Source organism: Heterodontus francisci, chromosome 3, assembly GCF_036365525.1.
Source record: "Heterodontus francisci isolate sHetFra1 chromosome 3, sHetFra1.hap1, whole genome shotgun sequence".
Classification (NCBI taxonomy): Eukaryota; Metazoa; Chordata; class Chondrichthyes; order Heterodontiformes; family Heterodontidae; genus Heterodontus; species Heterodontus francisci.
In genome coordinates this window covers 915,413-934,159 of record NC_090373.1, presented here as the reverse complement: position 1 = coordinate 934,159, position 18,747 = coordinate 915,413, and positions in this window count along the sequence as shown.

Here is an 18,747-nt window from a genome sequence, read left to right as displayed (position 1 = left end):
AGAGTGATAGAGAGTGTCAGAGAGTTCTAGAGAGGGTCAGAGAGTGATAGTGTGTGTCTGAGAGTATCAGAGAGTGATAGTGAGTGTCAGAGAGTATCAGAGAGTGATAGTGAGTGTCTGAGAGTGTAAGAGAGTGACAGAGAGTGACAGAGAGTGTCAGAGAGTGTCAGAGAGTGATAGTGAGTGTCTGAGAGTGTCTGAGAGTGTCAGAGAGAGTCAGAGAGTGTCAGAGAGTGTCAGAGAGGGATAGAGAGTGATAGAGAGTGATAGAGAGTGTCAGAGAGTGTCAGAGAGTGTCAGAGAGTGATAGAGAGTATCAGAGAGTGTCAGAGAATGATAGTGAGTTTCAGAGAGTGTCAGAGAGTGTCAGAGAGTGATAGTGAGTGTCAGAGAGTGTCAGAGAATGATAGTGAGTTTCAGAGAGTGTCAGAGTGTGTCAGAGAGTGATAGTGAGTGTCTGAGAGTGTCAGAGAGTGTCAGAGAGTGATAGTGAGTGCCTGAGGGTGTCAGAGAGTGATAGAGTGTGTCAGAGAGTGCCAGAGATTGATTGAGAGCGTCAGAGAGTGTCAGAGAGTGATAGAGATTGTCAGAGAGTGTCAGAGAGCGTCAGAGAGTGACAGTGAGTGTCAGAGAGTATCAGAGAGTGATAGATAGCGTCAGAGAGTGATAGTGAGTGTCAGAGAGAGTCAGATTGTGTCAGAGAGTGTCAGAGAGAGATCGAGCATGTCAGAGAGAGATAGAGAGTGTCAGAGAGTGTCAGAGAGTGATAGTGAGTGTCACAGAGTGTCAGAGAGTGATAGTGAGAGTCTGACAGTGTCAGAGAGTGTCAGAGATTGTCAGAGAGTGTCAGAGAGTTACACTGAGTGTCAAAGAGTGTCAAAGAGTGTCAGAGAGTGATCGTGAGTGTCTGAGAGTGTCAGAGTGCGTCAGAGAGTGATTGAGAGTTTCAGAGACTGTCAGAGAGTGATAGAGAGTGTCAGAGACTGTCAGAGAGTGTCAGAGAGTGATAGTGTGTGTCAGAGACTGTCAGAGAGTGATAGTGTGTGTCAGAGAGTGTCAGAGAGTGATAGTGAGTGTCAGAGAGTGTCAGAGATTATAAGAGAGTGTCAGAGAGTGATAGAGAGTGTCAGAGAGTGTCAGAGAGTGATAGTGAGTGTCAGAGAGTGTCAGAGAGTGATAGTGAGTGTCTGAGAGTGTCTGAGAGTGTAAGAGAGTGTCAGAGAGTTTCAGAGAGTGATAGAGACTGTCAGTGAGTGTCAGAGAGTGTCAGAGAGTGTCAGAGATTGTCAGAGAGGTTCAGAGAGTGATAGGCAGTGACAGAGAGTGTCAGAGAGTGATAGTGAGTGTCTGAGAGTGTCTGAGAGTGTCTGAGAGTACCTGAAAGTGTCAGAGAGTGTCGGAGAGTGTCATAGTGTGTCAGAGAGTGATAGAGAGTGTCAGAGAGTTCTAGAGAGGGTCAGAGAGTGATAGTGTGTGTCTGAGAGTATCAGAGAGTGATAGTGAGTGTCAGAGAGTATCAGAGAGTGATAGTGAGTGTCTGAGAGTGTAAGAGAGTGACAGAGAGTGACAGAGAGTGTCAGAGAGTGTCAGAGAGTGATAGTGAGTGTCTGAGAGTGTCTGAGAGTGTCAGAGAGAGTCAGAGAGTGTCAGAGAGTGTCAGAGAGGGATAGAGAGTGATAGAGAGTGATAGAGAGTGTCAGAGAGTGTCAGAGAGTGATAGAGAGTGTCAGAGAGTGTCAGAGAATGATAGTGAGTTTCAGAGAGTGTCAGAGAGTGTCAGAGAGTGATAGTGAGTGTCAGAGAGTGTCAGAGAATGATAGTGAGTTTCAGAGAGTGTCAGAGAGTGTCAGAGAGTGATAGTGAGTGTCTGAGAGTGTCAGAGAGTGTCAGAGAGTCATAGTGAGTGTCTGAGGGTGTCAGAGAGTGATAGAGTGTGTCAGAGAGTGCCAGAGATTGATTGAGAGCGTCAGAGAGTGTCAGAGAGTGATAGAGATTGTCAGAGAGTGTCAGAGAGCGTCAGAGAGTGACAGTGAGTGTCAGAGAGTATCAGAGAGTGATAGATAGCGTCAGAGAGTGATCGTGAGTGTCAGAGAGAGTCAGATTGTGTCAGAGAGTGTCAGAGAGAGATCGAGCATGTCAGAGAGAGATACAGAGTGTCAGAGAGTGTCAGAGAGTGATAGTGAGTGTCACAGAGTGTCAGAGAGTGATAGTGAGAGTCTGACAGTGTCAGAGAGTGTCAGAGATTGTCAGAGAGTGTCAGAGAGTTACACTGAGTGTCAAAGAGTGTCAAAGAGTGTCAGAGAGTGATCGTGAGTGTCTGAGAGTGTCAGAGTGCGTCAGAGAGTGATTGAGAGTTTCAGAGACTGTCAGAGAGTGATAGAGAGTGTCAGAGACTGTCAGAGAGTGTCAGAGAGTGATAGTGTGTGTCAGAGACTGTCAGAGAGTGATAGTGTGTGTCAGAGAGTGTCAGAGAGTGATAGTGAGTGTCAGAGAGTGTCAGAGATTATAAGAGAGTGTCAGAGAGTGATAGAGAGTGTCAGAGAGTGTCAGAGACTGTCAGAGAGTGTCAGAGAGTGATAGACATTGTCGGAGAATGACAGAGAGTGTCAGAGAGTGATAGTGAGTGTCTGAGAGTGTCTGAGAGTACCTGAAAGTGTCAGAGAGTGTCGGAGAGGGTCAGAGAGTGTCAGAGAGTGATAGAGAGTGTCAGGGAGTGCCAGAGAGTGTCAGAGAGTGTCAGAGAGTGATAGAGAGTGTCAGAGAGTGTCAGAGAGTGATAGAGAGTGATAGTGAGTTTCTGTGAGTGTCAGAGAGTGTCAGAGAGTGTCAGAGAGTGACACTGAGTGTCAAAGAGTGTCAGTGAGTGATCGTGAGTGTCTGAGAGTGTCAGAGTGCGTCAGAGAGTGATTGAGAGTTTCAGAGACTGTCAGAGAGTGATAGTGTGTGTCAGAGAGTGTCAGAGAGTGATAGTGAGTGTCAGAGAGTGTCAGAGATTGTAAAAGAGTGTCAGAGAATGATAGAGACTGTCAGAGAGTGTCAGAGACTGTCAGAGAGTGTCAGAGAGTGATAGACATTGTCGGAGAGTGACAGAGAGTGTCAGAGAGTGATAGTGAGTGTCTGAGAGTGTCTGCGAGTACCTGAAAGTGTCAGAGAGTGTCGGAGAGGGTCAGAGAGTGTCAGAGAGTGATAAAGAGTGTCAGGGAGGGTCAGAGAGTGTCAGAGAGTGTCAGAGTGTGATAGTGAGTGTCAGAGAGTGTCAGAGAGTGTCAGAGAGTGATAGTGAGTTTCTGAGCGTGTCAGAGAGTGGAAGAGAGTGTCAGAGAGTGCCAGAGATTGATAGAGAGTGATTGAGAGTATCAGAGAGTGTTAGAGTGTGATAGAGAGTGTCAGAGAGTGTCAGAGAGTGTCAGAGATTGATAGTGAGTGTCAGAGAGTGTCAGAGAGTGATAGTGAGTGTCTGAGAGTGTCTTAGAGTGTCAGAGAGTGATAGACAGTGTCAGTGACTGTCAGAGAGTGTCAGAGAGTGATAGACAGTGTCAGAGAGAGTCAGAGAGTGTCAGAGAGTGATAGTGAGTGTCTGAGAGTGTCTGAAAATACCTGAAAGTCTCAGAGAGAGTCGGAGATTGTCAGAGAGTGTCAGAGAGTGATAGAGAGTGTCAGAGAGTGTCAGAGAGTGTCAGAGAGTGATAGAGAGTGTCAGAGAGTGTCAGAGAGTGATGGAGAGTGTCTGAGAGTGTCAGAGTGTGTCAGAGAGTGATAGTGAATGTCTGAGCGTGTCAGAGAGTGTCAGAGAGTGATAGAGAGTGTCAGAGAGTGTCAGAGAGTGATAGTGAGTGTCTGAGAGTGTCTGAGAGTGTCAGAGCGAGTCAGAGAGTGATAGAGAGTGTCAGAGAGTCAGTGAGTGATAGTGAGTGTCTGAGAGTGTCTGAGAGTGTAAGAGATTGTCAGAGACTTTCAGAGAGTGATAGAGACTGTCAGTGAGTGTCAGAGAGTGTCAGAGATTGTCAGAGAGTCTCAGAGAGTGATAGGCAGTGACAGAGAGTGTCAGAGAGTGATAGTGAGTGTCTGAGAGTGTCTGAGAGTGTCTGAGAGTACCTGAAAGTGTCAGAGAGTGTCGGAGAGTGTCAGAGAGTGTCAGAGAGTGATAGAGAGTGTCAGAGAGTTCTAGAGAGTGTCAGAGAGTGATAGTGTGTGTCTGAGAGTATCAGAGAGTGATAGTGAGTGTCAGAGAGTATCAGAGAGTGATAGTGAGTGTCTGAGAGTGTAAGAGAGTGACAGAGAGTGACAGAGAGTGTCAGAGAGTGTCAGAGAGTGATAGTGAGTGTCTGAGAGTGTCTGAGAGTGTCAGAGAGAGTCAGAGAGTGTCAGAGAGTGTCAGAGAGGGATAGAGAGTGATAGAGAGTGATAGAGAGTGTCAGAGAGTGTCAGAGAGTGTCAGAGAGTGATAGAGAGTGTCAGAGAGTGTCAGAGAATGATAGTGAGTTTCAGAGAGTGTCAGAGAGTGTCAGAGAGTGATAGTGAGTGTCAGAGAGTGTCAGAGAATGATAGTGAGTTTCAGAGAGTGTCAGAGAGTGTCAGAGAGTGATAGTGAGTGTCTGAGAGTGTCAGAGAGTGTCAGAGAGTGATAGTGAGTGTCTGAGGGTGTCAGAGAGTGATAGAGTGTGTCAGAGAGTGCCAGAGATTGATTGAGAGCGTCAGAGAGTGTCAGAGAGTGATAGAGATTGTCAGAGAGTGTCAGATAGCGTCAGAGAGTGATCGTGAGTGTCAGAGAGAGTCAGATTGTGTCAGAGAGTGTCAGAGAGAGATCGAGCATGTCAGAGAGAGATAGAGAGTGTCAGAGAGTGTCAGAGAGTGATAGTGAGTGTCACACAGTGTCAGAGAGTGATAGTGAGAGTCTGACAGTGTCAGAGAGTGTCAGAGATTGTCAGAGAGTGTCAGAGAGTTACACTGAGTGTCAAAGAGTGTCAAAGAGTGTCAGAGAGTGATTGTGAGTGTCTGAGAGTGTCAGAGTGCGTCAGAGAGTGATTGAGAGTTTCAGAGACTGTCAGAGAGTGATAGAGAGTGTCAGAGACTGTCAGAGAGTGTCAGAGAGTGATAGTGTGTGTCAGAGACTGTCAGAGATTGATAGTGTGTGTCAGAGAGTGTCAGAGAGTGATAGTGAGTGTCAGAGAGTGTCAGAGATTATAAGAGAGTGTCAGAGAGTGATAGAGAGTGTCAGAGACTGTCAGAGAGTGTCAGAGAGTGATAGACATTGTCGGAGAATGACAGAGAGTGTCAGAGAGTGATAGTGAGTGTCTGAGAGTGTCTGAGAGTACCTGAAAGTGTCAGAGAGTGTCGGAGAGGGTCAGAGAGTGTCAGGGAGTGATAGAGAGTGTCAGGGAGTGCCAGAGAGTGTCAGAGAGTGTCAGAGAGTGATAGAGAGTGTCAGAGAGTGTCAGAGAGTGATAGAGAGTGATAGTGAGTTTCTGAGAGTGTCAGAGAGTGTCAGAGAGTGTCAGAGAGTGACACTGAGTGTCAAAGAGTGTCAGTGAGTGATCGTGAGTGTCTGAGAGTGTCAGAGTGCGTCAGAGAGTGATTGAGAGTTTCAGAGACTGTCAGAGAGTGATAGTGTGTGTCAGAGAGTGTCAGAGAGTGATAGTGAGTGTCAGAGAGTGTCAGAGATTGTAAGAGAGTGTCAGAGAGTGATAGACATTGTCGGAGAGTGACAGAGAGTGTCAGAGAGTGATAGTGAGTGTCTGAGAGTGTCTGCGAGTACCTGAAAGTGTCAGAGAGTGTCGGAGAGGGTCAGAGAGTGTCAGAGAGTGATAGAGAGTGTCAGGGAGGGTCAGAGAGTGTCAGAGAGTGTCAGAGTGTGATAGTGAGTGTCAGAGAGTGTCAGAGAGTGTCAGAGAGTGATAGTGAGTTTCTGAGCGTGTCAGAGAGTGGAAGAGAGTGTCAGAGAGTGCCAGAGATTGATAGAGAGTGATTGAGAGTATCAGAGAGTGTTAGAGTGTGATAGAGAGTGTCAGAGAGTGTCAGAGAGTGTCAGAGATTGATAGTGAGTGTCAGAGAGTGTCAGAGAGTGATAGTGAGTGTCTGAGAGTGTCTTAGAGTGTCAGAGAGTGATAGACAGTGTCAGTGACTGTCAGAGAGTGTCAGAGAGTGATAGACAGTGTCAGAGAGTGTCAGAGAGTGTCAGAGAGTGATAGTGAGTGTCTGAGAGTGTCTGAAAATACCTGAAAGTCTCAGAGAGAGTCTGAGATTGTCAGAGTGTGTCAGAGAGTGATAGAGAGTGTCAGAGAGTGTCAGAGAGTGTCAGAGAGTGATAGAGAGTGTCAGAGAGTGTCAGAGAGTGATGGAGAGTGTCTGAGAGTGTCAGAGTGTGTCAGAGAGTGATAGTGAATGTCTGAGCGTGTCAGAGAGTGTCAGAGAGTGATAGAGAGTGTCAGAGAGTGTCAGAGAGTGATAGTGAGTGTCTGAGAGTGTCTGAGAGTGTCAGAGCGAGTCAGAGAGTGATAGAGAGTGTCAGAGAGTCAGTGAGTGATAGAGAGTGTCAGAGAGTGGCAGAGTGTGTCAGAGATTGTCAGAGAGTGATAGTGAGTGTCAGAGAGTGTCAGAGAGTGATAGTGAGTGTCTGAGAGTGTCTGAGAGTGTAAGAGATTGTCAGAGACTTTCAGAGAGTGATAGAGACTGTCAGTGAGTGTCAGAGAGTGTCAGAGATTGTCAGAGAGGCTCAGAGAGTGATAGGAAGTGACAGAGAGTGTCAGAGAGTGATAGTGAGTGTCTGAGAGTGTCTGAGAGTACCTGAAAGTGTCAGAGAGTGTCGGAGAGTGTCAGAGAGTGATAGAGAGTGTCAGAGAGTTCTAGAGAGTGTCAGAGAGTGATAGTGTGTGTCTGAGAGTATCAGAGAGTGATAGTGAGTGTCAGAGAGTATCAGAGAGTGATAGTGAGTGTCTGAGAGTGTAAGAGAGTGACAGAGAGTGACAGAGAGTGTCAGAGAGTGTCAGAGAGTGATAGTGAGTGTCTGAGTGTGTCTGAGAGTGTCAGAGAGTGATAGAGAGTGTCAGAGAGTGTCAGAGAATGATAGTGAGTTTCAGAGAGTGTCAGAGAGTGTCAGAGAGTGATAGCGAGTGTCAGAGAGTGTCAGAGAATGATAGTGAGTTTCAGAGAGTGTCAGAGAGTGTCAGAGAGTGATAGTGAGTGTCTGAGAGTGTCAGAGAGTGTCAGAGAGTGATAGTGAGTGTCTGAGGGCGTCAGAGAGTGATAGTGAGTGTCAGAGAGTGTCAGAGAATGATAGTGAGTTTCAGAGAGTGTCAGAGAGTGTCAGAGAGTGATAGTGAGTGTCTGAGAGTGTCAGAAAGTGTCAGAGAGTGATAGTGAGTGTCTGAGGGTGTCAGAGAGTGATAGAGTGTGTCAGAGAGTGCCAGAGATTGATTGAGAGCGTCAGAGAGTGTCAGAGAGTGATAGAGATTGTCAGAGAGTGTCAGAGAGCGTCAGAGAGTGACAGTGAGTGTCAGAGAGTATCAGAGAGTGATAGATAGCGTCAGAGAGTGATCGTGATTGTCAGAGAGAGTCAGATTGTGTCAGAGAGTGTCAGAGAGAGATCGAGCATGTCAGAGAGAGATAGAGAGTGTCAGAGAGTGTCAGAGAGTGATAGTGAGAGTCTGACAGTGTCAGAGAGTGTCAGAGATTGTCAGAGAGTGTCAGAGAGTTACACTGAGTGTCAAAGAGTGTCAAAGAGTGTCAGAGAGTGATCGTGAGTGTCTGAGAGTGTCAGAGTGCGTCAGAGAGTGATTGAGAGTTTCAGAGACTGTCAGAGAGTGATAGAGAGTGTCAGAGACTGTCAGAGAGTGTCAGAGAGTGATAGTGTGTGTCAGAGACTGTCAGAGAGTGATAGTGTGTGTCAGAGAGTGTCAGAGAGTGATAGTGAGTGTCAGAGAGTGTCAGAGATTATAAGAGAGTGTCAGAGAGTGATAGAGAGTGTCAGAGACTGTCAGAGACTGTCAGAGAGTGTCAGAGAGTGATAGACATTGTCGGAGAATGACAGAGAGTGTCAGAGAGTGATAGAGAGTGTCTGAGAGTGTCTGAGAGTACCTGAAAGTGTCAGAGAGTGTCGGAGAGGGTCAGAGAGTGTCAGAGAGTGATAGAGAGTGTCAGGGAGTGCCAGAGAGTGTCAGAGAGTGTCAGAGAGTGATAGAGAGTGTCAGAGAGTGTCAGAGAGTGATAGAGAGTGATAGTGAGTTTCTGAGAGTGTCAGAGAGTGTCAGAGAGTGTCAGAGATTGTAAGAGAGTGTCAGAGAATGATAGAGACTGTCAGAGAGTGTCAGAGACTGTCAGAGAGTGTCAGAGAGTGATAGACATTGTCGGAGAGTGACAGAGAGTGTCAGAGATTGTAAGAGAGTGTCAGAGAATGATAGAGAGTGTCAGAGAGTGTCAGAGAATGATAGTGAGTTTCAGAGAGTGTCAGAGAGTGTCAGAGAGTGATAGTGAGTGTCAGAGAGTGTCAGAGAATGATAGTGAGTTTCAGAGAGTGTCAGAGAGTGTCAGAGAGTGATAGTGAGTGTCTGAGAGTGTCAGAGAGTGTCAGAGAGTGATACTGAGTGTCTGAGGGTGTCAGAGAGTGATAGAGTGTGTCAGAGAGTGCCAGAGATTGATTGAGAGCGACAGAGAGTGTCAGAGAGTGATAGAGATTGTCAGAGAGTGTCAGAGAGCGTCAGAGAGTGACAGTGATTGTCAGAGAGTATCAGAGAGTGATAGATAGCGTCAGAGAGTGATCGTGAGTGTCAGAGAGAGTCAGATTGTGTCAGAGAGTGTCAGAGAGTGATCGAGCATGTCAGAGAGAGATAGAGAGTGTCAGAGAGTGTCAGAGAGTGATAGTGAGTGTCACAGAGTGTCAGAGAGTGATAGTGAGAGTCTGACAGTGTCAGAGAGTGTCAGAGATTGTCAGAGAGTGTCAGAGAGCTACACTGAGTGTCAAAGAGTGTCAAAGAGTGTCAGAGAGTGATCGTGAGTGTCTGAGAGTGTCAGAGTGCGTCAGAGAGTGATTGAGAGTTTCAGAGACTGTCAGAGAGTGATAGAGAGTGTCAGAGACTGTCAGAGAGTGTCAGAGAGTGATAGTGTGTGTCAGAGACTGTCAGAGAGTGATAGTGTGTGTCAGAGAGTGTCAGAGAGTGATAGTGAGTGTCAGAGAGTGTCGGAGAGGGTCAGAGAGTGTCAGAGAGTGATAGAGAGTGTCAGGGAGTGCCAGAGAGTGTCAGAGAGTGTCAGAGAGTGATAGAGAGTGTCAGAGAGTGTCAGAGAGTGATAGAGAGTGATAGTGAGTTTCTGAGAGTGTCAGAGAGTGACACTGAGTGTCAAAGAGTGTCAGTGAGTGATCGTGAGTGTCTGAGAGTGTCAGAGTGCGTCAGAGAGTGATTGAGAGTTTCAGAGACTGTCAGAGAGTGATAGTGTGTGTCAGAGAGTGTCAGAGCGTGATAGTGAGTGTCAGAGAGTGTCAGAGATTGTAAGAGAGTGTCAGAGAATGATAGAGAGTGTCAGAGACTGTCAGAGAGTGTCTGAGAGTGATATACATTGTCGGAGAGTGACAGAGAGTGTCAGAGAGTGATAGTGAGTGTCTGAGAGTGTCTGCGAGTACCTGAAAGTGTCAGAGAGTGTCGGAGAGGGTCAGAGAGTGTCAGAGAGTGATAGAGAGTGTCAGGGAGGGTCAGAGAGTGTCAGAGAGTGTCAGAGTGTGATAGTGAGTGTCAGAGAGTGTCAGAGAGTGTCAGAGAGTGATAGTGAGTTTCTGAGCGTGTCAGAGAGTGGTAGAGAGTGTCAGAGAGTGCCAGAGATTGATAGAGAGTGATTGAGAGTATCAGAGAGTGTTAGAGTGTGATAGAGAGTGTCAGAGAGTGTCAGAGAGTGTCAGAGATTGATAGTGAGTGTCAGAGAGTGTCAGAGAGTGATAGTGAGTGTCTGAGAGTGTCTTAGAGTGTCAGAGAGTGATAGACAGTGTCAGTGACTGTCAGAGAGTGTCAGAGAGTGATAGACAGTGTCAGAGAGTGTCAGAGATTGTCAGAGAGTGATAGTGAGTGTCTGAGAGTGTCTGAAAATACCTGAAAGTCTCAGAGAGAGGCGGAGATTGTCAGAGAGTGTCAGAGAGTGATAGAGAGTGTCAGAGAGTGTCAGAGAGTGTCAGAGAGTGATAGAGAGTGTCAGAGAGTGTCAGAGAGTGATGGAGAGTGTCTGAGAGTGTCAGAGTGTGTCAGAGAGTGATAGTGAATGTCTGAGCGTGTCAGAGAGTGTCAGAGAGTGATAGAGAGTGTCAGAGAGTGTCAGAGAGTGATAGTGAGTGTCTGAGAGCGTCTGAGAGTGTCAGAGCGAGTCAGAGAGCGATAGAGAGTGTCAGAGAGTCAGTGAGTGATAGAGAGTGTCAGAGAGTGGCAGAGTGTGACAGAGATTGTCAGAGAGTGATAGTGACTGTCAGAGAGTGTCAGAGAGTGATAGTGTGTCTGAGAGTGTCTGAGAGTGTAAGAGAGTGTCAGAGAGTTTCAGAGAGTGATAGAGACTGTCAGTGAGTGTCAGAGAGTGTCAGATATTGTCAGAGAGGCTCAGAGAGTGATAGGCAGTGACAGAGAGTGTCAGAGAGTGATAGTGAGTGTCTGAGAGTGTCTGAGAGTGTCTGAGAGTACCTGAAAGTGTCAGAGAGTGTCGGAGAGTGTCAGAGAGTGTCAGAGAGTGATAGAGAGTGTCAGAGAGTTCTAGAGAGTGTCAGAGAGTGATAGTGTGTGTCTGAGAGTATCAGAGAGTGATAGTGAGTGTCAGAGAGTATCAGAGAGTGATAGTGAGTGTCTGAGAGTGTAAGAGAGTGACAGAGAGTGACAGAGAGTGTCAGAGAGTGTCAGAGAGTGATAGTGAGTGTCTGAGAGTGTCTGAGAGTGTCAGAGAGAGTCAGAGAGTGTCAGAGAGTGTCAGAGAGGGATAGAGAGTGATAGAGAGTGATAGAGAGTGTCAGAGAGTGTCAGAGAGTGATAGAGAGTGTCAGAGAGTGTCAGAGAATGATAGTGAGTTTCAGAGAGTGTCAGAGAGTGTCAGAGAGTGATAGTGAGTGTCAGAGAGTGTCAGAGAATGATAGTGAGTTTCAGAGAGTGTCAGAGAGTGTCAGAGAGTGATAGTGAGTGTCTGAGAGTGTCAGAGAGTGTCAGAGAGTGACAGTGAGTGTCTGAGGGTGTCAGAGAGTGATAGTGAGTGTCAGAGAGTGTCAGAGAATGATAGTGAGTTTCAGAGAGTGTCAGAGAGTGTCAGAGAGTGATAGTGAGTGTCTGAGAGTGTCAGAGAGTGTCAGAGAGTGATAGTGAGTGTCTGAGGGTGTCAGAGAGTGATAGAGTGTGTCAGAGAGTGCCAGAGATTGATTGAGAGCGTCAGAGAGTGTCAGAGAGTGATAGAGATTGTCAGAGAGTGTCAGAGAGCGTCAGAGAGTGACAGTGAGTGTCAGAGAGTATCAGAGAGTGATAGATAGCGTCAGAGAGTGATCGTGAGTGTCAGAGAGAGTCAGATTGTGTCAGAGAGTGTCAGAGAGTGATCGAGCATGTCAGAGAGAGATAGAGAGTGTGAGAGAGTGTCAGAGAGTGATAGTGAGTGTCACAGATTGTCAGAGAGTGATAGTGAGAGTCTGACAGTGTCAGAGAGTGTCAGAGATTGTCAGAGAGTGTCAGAGAGTTACACTGAGTGTCAAAGAGTGTCAAAGAGTGTCAGAGAGTGATCGTGAGTGTCTGAGAGTGTCAGAGTGCGTCAGAGAGTGATAGAGAGTGTCAGAGACTGTCAGAGAGTGTCAGAGAGTGATAGTGTGTGTCAGAGACTGTCAGAGAGTGATAGTGTGTGTCAGAGAGTGTCAGAGAGTGATAGTGAGTGTCAGAGAGTGTCAGAGAGTGATAGTGAGTGTCAGAGAGTGTCAGAGAGTGATAGTGACTGTCTGAGAGTGTCTGAGAGTGTAAGAGAGTGTCAGAGAGTTTCAGAGAGTGATAGAGACTTTCAGTGAGTGTCAGAGAGTGTCAGAGAGTGTCAGAGATTGTCAGAGAGGCTCAGAGAGTGATAGGCAGTGACAGAGAGTGTCAGAGAGTGTCAGAGATTGATAGTGAGTGTCAGAGAGTGTCAGAGCGTGATAGTGAGTGTCTGAGAGTGTCTTAGAGTGTCAGAGAGTGATAGACAGTGTCAGTGACTGTCAGAGAGTGTCAGAGAGTGATAGACAGTGTCAGAGAGTGTCAGAGAGTGTCAGAGAGTGATAGTGAGTGTCTGAGAGTGTCTGAAAATACCTGAAAGTCTCAGAGAGAGTCGGAGATTGTCAGAGAGTGTCAGAGAGTGATAGAGAGTGTCAGAGAGTGTCAGAGAGTGTCAGAGAGTGATAGAGAGTGTCAGAGAGTGTCAGAGAGTGATGGAGAGTGTCTGAGAGTGTCAGAGTGTGTCAGAGAGTGATAGTGAATGTCTGAGCGTGTCAGAGAGTGTCAGAGAGTGATAGAGAGTGTCAGAGAGTGTCAGAGAGTGATAGTGAGTGTCTGAGAGCGTCTGAGAGTGTCAGAGCGAGTCAGAGAGCGATAGAGAGTGTCAGAGAGTCAATGAGTGATAGAGAGTGTCAGAGAGTGGCAGAGTGTGACAGAGATTGTCAGAGAGTGATAGTGAGTGTCAGAGAGTGTCAGAGAGTGATAGTGAGTGTCTGAGAGTGTCTGAGAGTGTAAGAGAGTGTCAGAGAGTTTCAGAGAGTGATAGAGACTGTCAGTGAGTGTCAGAGAGTGTCAGAGATTGTCAGAGAGGCTCAGAAAGTGATAGGCAGTGACAGAGAGTGTCAGAGAGTGATAGTGAGTGTCTGAGAGTGTCTGAGAGTGTCTGAGAGTACCTGAAAGTGTCAGAGAGTGTCGGAGAGTGTCAGAGAGTGTCAGAGAGTGATAGAGAGTGTCAGAGAGTTCTAGAGAGTGTCAGAGAGTGATAGTGTGTGTCTGAGAGTATCAGAGAGTGATAGTGAGTGTCAGAGAGTATCAGAGAGTGATAGTGAGTGTCTGAGAGTGTAAGAGAGTGACAGAGAGTGACAGAGAGTGTCAGTGAGTGTCAGAGAGTGATAGTGAGTGTCTGAGAGTGTGTGAGAGTGTCAGAGAGAGTCAGAGAGTGTCAGAGAGTGTCAGAGAGGGATAGAGAGTGATAGAGAGTGATAGAGAGTGTCAGAGAGTGTCAGAGAGTGTCAGAGAGTGATAGAGAGTGTCAGAGAGTGTCAGAGAATGATAGTGAGTTTCAGAGAGTGTCAGAGAGTGTCAGAGAGTGATAGTGAGTGTCAGAGAGTGTCAGAGAATGATAGTGAGTTTCAGAGAGTGTCAGAGAGTGTCAGAGAGTGATAGTGAGTGTCTGAGAGTGTCAGAGAGTGTCAGAGAGTGATAGTGAGTGTCTGAGGGTGTCAGAGAGTGATAGTGAGTGTCAGAGAGTGTCAGAGAATGATAGTGAGTTTCAGAGAGTGTCAGAGAGTGTCAGAGAGTGATAGTGAGTGTCTGAGAGTGTCAGAGAGTGTCAGAGAGTGATAGTGAGTGTCTGAGGGTGTCAGAGAGTGATAGAGTGTGTCAGAGAGTGCCAGAGATTGATTGAGAGCGTCAGAGAGTGTCAGAGAGTGATAGAGATTGTCAGAGAGTGTCAGAGAGCGTCAGAGAGTGACAGTGAGTGTCAGAGAGTATCAGAGAGTGATAGATAGCGTCAGAGAGTGATCGTGAGTGTCAGAGAGAGTCAGATTGTGTCAGAGAGTGTCAGAGAGTGATCGAGCATGTCAGAGAGAGATAGAGAGTGTCAGAGAGTGTCAGAGAGTGATAGTGAGTGTCACAGATTGTCAGAGAGTGATAGTGAGAGTCTGACAGTGTCAGAGAGTGTCAGAGATTGTCAGAGAGTGTCAGAGAGTTACACTGAGTGTCAAAGAGTGTCAAAGAGTGTCAGAGAGTGATCGTGAGTGTCTGAGAGTGTCAGAGTGCGTCAGAGAGTGATTGAGAGTTTCAGAGACTGTCAGAGAGTGATAGAGAGTGTCAGAGACTGTCAGAGAGTGTCAGAGAGTGATAGTGTGTGTCAGAGACTGTCAGAGAGTGATAGTGTGTGTCAGAGAGTGTCAGAGAGTGATAGTGAGTGTCAGAGAGTGTCAGAGATTATAAGAGAGTGTCAGAGAGTGATAGAGAGTGTCAGAGACTGTCAGAGACTGTCAGAGAGTGTCAGATAGTGATAGACATTGTCGGAGAATGACAGAGAGTGTCAGAGAGTGATAGTGAGTATCTGAGAGTGTCTGAGAGTACCTGAAAGTGTCAGAGAGTGCCGGAGAGGGTCCGAGAGTGTCAGAGAGTGATAGAGAGTGTCAGGGAGTGCCAGAGAGTGTCAGAGAGTATCAGAGAGTGATAGAGAGTGTCAGAGAGTGTCAGAGAGTGATAGAGAGTGATAGTGAGTTTCTGAGAGTGTCAAAGAGTGTCAGTGAGTGATCGTGAGTGTCTGAGAGTGTCAGAGTGCGTCAGAGAGTGATTGAGAGTTTCAGAGACTGTCAGAGAGTGATAGTGTGTGTCAGAGACTGTCAGAGAGTGATAGTGAGTGTCAGAGAGTGTCAGAGAGTGTCAGAGATTGTAAGAGAGTGTCAGAGAATGATAGAGAGTGTCAGAGAGTGTCAGAGACTGTCAGAGAGTGTCAGAGAGTGATAGACATTGTCGGAGAGTGACAGAGAGTGTCAGAGAGTGATAGTGAGTGTCTGAGGGTGTCTGCGAGTACCTGAAAGTGTCAGAGAGTGTCGGAGAGGGTCAGAGAGTGTCAGAGAGTGATAGAGAGTGTCAGGGAGGGTCAGAGAGTGTCAGAGAGTGTCAGAGTGTGATAGTGAGTGTCAGAGAGTGTGAGAGAGTGTCAGAGAGTGATAGTGAGTTTCTGAGAGTGTCAGAGAGCGATAGAGAGTGTCAGAGAGTGCCGGAGATTGATAGAGAGTGATTGAGAGTATCAGAGAGTGTTAGAGTGTGATAGAGAGTGTCAGAGAGTGTCAGAGAGTGTCAGAGATTGATAGTGAGTGTCAGAGAGTGTCAGAGAGTGATAGTGAGTGTCTGAGAGTGTCTTAGAGTGTCAGAGAGTGATAGACAGTTTCAGTGACTGTCAGAGAGTGACAGAGAGTGATAGACAGTGTCAGAGAGTGTCAGAGAGTGTCAGAGAGTGATAGTGAGTGCTGAGAGTGTCTGAAAATACCTGAAAGTCTCACAGAGAGTCGGAGATTGTCAGAGAGTGTCAGAGAGTGATAGAGAGTGTCAGAGAGTGTCAGAGAGTGATGGAGAGTGTCAGAGAGTGATAGTGAGTGTCTGAGTGTGTCTGAGATGTAAGAGTGCTTCAGAGAGTGTCTGAGAGTGTAAGAGATTGTCAGAGAGTTTCAGAGAGTGATAGAGAGTGCCAGAGAGTGTCAGCGAGTGATAGAGAGTGTCAGAGAGAGTCAGAGAGTGTCAGAGAGAGTCAGAGAGATATAGAGAATGTCAGAGAGAGATACAGAGTGTCAGAGAGTTTCAGAGAGTGATAGTGAGGGTCAAAGAGTGTCAGAGAGTGATAGTGAGAGTCTGAGAGTGTAAGAGAGTGACAGAGAGTGCCAGAGAGTGTCAGCGAGTGATGGAGAGTGTCAGAGAGAGTCAGAGAGTGTCAGAGAGAGTCAGAGAGAGATAGAGAATGTCAGAGAGAGATAGAGAGTGTCAGAGAGTGATAGAGAGTGTCAGAGAGTTCTAGAGAGTGTCAGAGAGTGATAGTGTGTGTCTGAGAGTATCAGAGAGTGATAGTGAGTGTCAGAGAGTATCAGAGAGTGATAGTGAGTGTCTGAGAGTGTAAGAGAGTGACAGAGAGTGTCAGAGATTGTCAGAGAGTGTCAGAGAGTGTCAGAGAGTGATAGTGAGTGTCTGAGAGTGTAAGAGAGTGACAGAGAGTGCCAGAGAGTGTCAGCGAGTGATGGAGAGTGTCAGAGAGAGTCAGAGAGTGTCAGAGAGAGTCAGAGAGAGATAGAGAATGTCAGAGAGAGATAGAGAGTGTCAGAGAGTGATAGAGAGTGTCAGAGAGTTCTAGAGAGTGTCAGAGAGTGATAGTGTGTGTCTGAGAGTATCAGAGAGTGATAGTGAGTGTCAGAGAGTATCAGAGAGTGATAGTGAGTGTCTGAGAGTGTAAGAGAGTGACAGAGAGTGACAGAGAGTGTCAGAGAGTGTCAGAGAGTGTTAGTGAGTGTCTGAGAGTGTCTGAGAGTGTCAGAGAGAGTCAGAGAGTGTCAGAGAGTGTCAGAGAGGGATAGAGAGTGATAGAGAGTGATAGAGAGTGTCAGAGAGTGTCAGAGAGTGTCAGAGAGTGATAGAGAGTGTCAGAGAGTGTCAGAGAATGATAGTGAGTTTCAGAGAGTGTCAGAGAGTGTCAGAGAGTGATAGTGAGTGTCAGAGAGTGTCAGAGAATGATAGTGAGTTTCAGAGAGTGTCAGAGAGCGTCAGAGAGTGACAGTGAGTTTCAGAGAGTATCAGAGAGTGATAGATAGCGTCAGAGAGTGATCGTGAGTGTCAGAGAGAGTCAGATTGTGTCAGAGAGTGTCAGAGAGAGATCGAGCATGTCAGAGAGAGATAGAGAGTGTCAGAGAGTGTCAGAGAGTGATAGTGAGTGTCACAGAGTGTCAGAGAGTGATAGTGAGAGTCTGACAGTGTCAGAGAGTGTCAGAGATTGTCAGAGAGTGTCAGAGAGTTACACTGAGTGTCAAAGAGTGTCAAAGAGTGTCAGAGAGTGATCGTGAGTGTCTGAGAGTGTCAGAGTGCGTCAGAGAGTGATTGAGAGTTTCAGAGACTGTCAGAGAGTGATAGAGAGTGTCAGAACTGTCAGAGAGTGTCAGAGAGTGATAGTGTGTGTCAGAGACTGTCAGAGAGTGATAGTGTGTGTCAGAGAGTGTCAGAGAGTGATAGTGAGTGTCAGAGAGTGTCAGAGATTATAAGAGAGTGTCAGAGAGTGATAGAGAGTGTCAGAGACTGTCAGAGACTGTCAGAGAGTGTCAGAGAGTGATAGACATTGTCGGAGAATGACAGAGAGTGTCAGAGAGTGATAGTGAGTGTCTGAGAGTGTCTGAGAGTACCTGAAAGTGTCAGAGAGTGTCGGAGAGGGTCAGAGAGTGTCAGAGAGTGATAGAGAGTGTCAGGGAGTGCCAGAGAGTGTCAGAGAGTGTCAGAGAGTGATCGAGAGTGTCAGAGAGTGTCAGAGAGTGATAGAGAGTGATAGTGAGTTTCTGAGAGTGTCAGAGAGTGTCAGAGAGTGACACTGAGTGTCAAAGAGTGTCAGTGAGTGATCGTGAGTGTCTGAGAGTGTCAGAGTGCGTCAGAGAGTGATTGAGAGTGTCAGAGAGTGTCTGAGAGTGTAAGAGATTGTCAGAGAGTTTCAGAGATTGATAGAGAGTGTCAGAGAGAGTCAGAGAGAGTCAGAGAGTGTCAGAGAGTGTCAGAGAGTGTCAGAGAGAGACAGAGAATGTCAGAGAGAAATAGAGAGTGTCAGAGAGTGTCAGAGAGTGATAGTGAGTGTCAGAGAATGTCAGAGAGTGATAGTGAGAGTCTGAGACTGTCAGAGAGTGTCAGAGAGTGATAGTGAGTGTCAGAGAGTGTCAGAGAGTATCTGAGAGTGTCAGAGACTGATAGAGAGTGATAGAGAGTGTCAGAGAGTGTCAGAGAGTGTCAGAGAGAGTCAGAGAGTGACACTGAGTGTCAAAGAGTGTCAGAGAGTGATAGTGAGTGTCTGAGAGTGTCAGTGTGCGTCAGAGAGTGATTGAGAGTTTCAGAGAGTGTCAGAGAGTGATAGAGAGAGTCTGAGAGTGTCAGAGATTGTCAGAGAGTGTCAGAGAGTGTCAGAGAGAGATAGAGAATGTCAGAGAGAGATAGAGAGTGTCAGAGAGTTTCCGAGAGTGATAGTGAGTGTCAAAGAGTGTCAGAGAGCGATAGTGAGTGTCTGAGAGTGTCAGAGATTATCTGAGAGTGTCAGAGACTGATAGAGAGTGACACAGAGTGTCAGAGAGTGTCAGAGAGTGTCAGAGAGTGACACTGAGTGTCAAAGAGTGTCAGAGAGCGATAGTGAGTGTCTGAGAGTGTCAGAGTGCGTCAGAGAGTGATTGAGAGTTTCAGAGAGTGTCAGAGAGTGATAGAGAGTGTGAGAGACTTTCAGAGAGTGTCAGAGAGTGTCAGAGAGTGATAGTGTTTGTCAGAGAGTGTCAGAGAGTGATAGTGTGTGTCAGAGAGTGTCAGAGAGTGTCAGTGCGAGTCAGAGAGTTATAGAGAGTGTCAGAGAGTGATAGTGAGTGTCTGAGAGTGTCTGAGAGTGTCAGAGTGCTTCAGAGAGTGTCAGAGAGTGTCAGAGAGTGTCAGAGAGTGATAGTGAGTGTCAGAGTGTGTCAGAGTGTCATAGTGAGTGTCAGAGAGTGTCTGAGAGTGTCAGAGATTGTCAGAGAGTTTCAGAGAGTGATAGAGAGTGTCAGAGAGAGTCAGAGAGAGTCAGAGAGTGTCAGAGAGTGTCAGAGAGTGTCAGAGAGAGACAGAGAATGTCAGAGAGAGATAGAGAGTGTCAGAGAGTGTCAGAGAGTGATAGTGAGTGTCAGAGAATGTCAGAGAGTGATAGTGAGAGTCTGAGACTGTCAGAGATTGTCAGAGAGTGATAGTGAGTGTCAGAGAGTGTCAGAGAGTATCTGAGAGTGTCAGAGAGTGACACTGAGTGTCAAAGAGTGTCAGAGAGTGATAGTGAGTGTCTGAGAGTGTCAGTGTGCGTCAG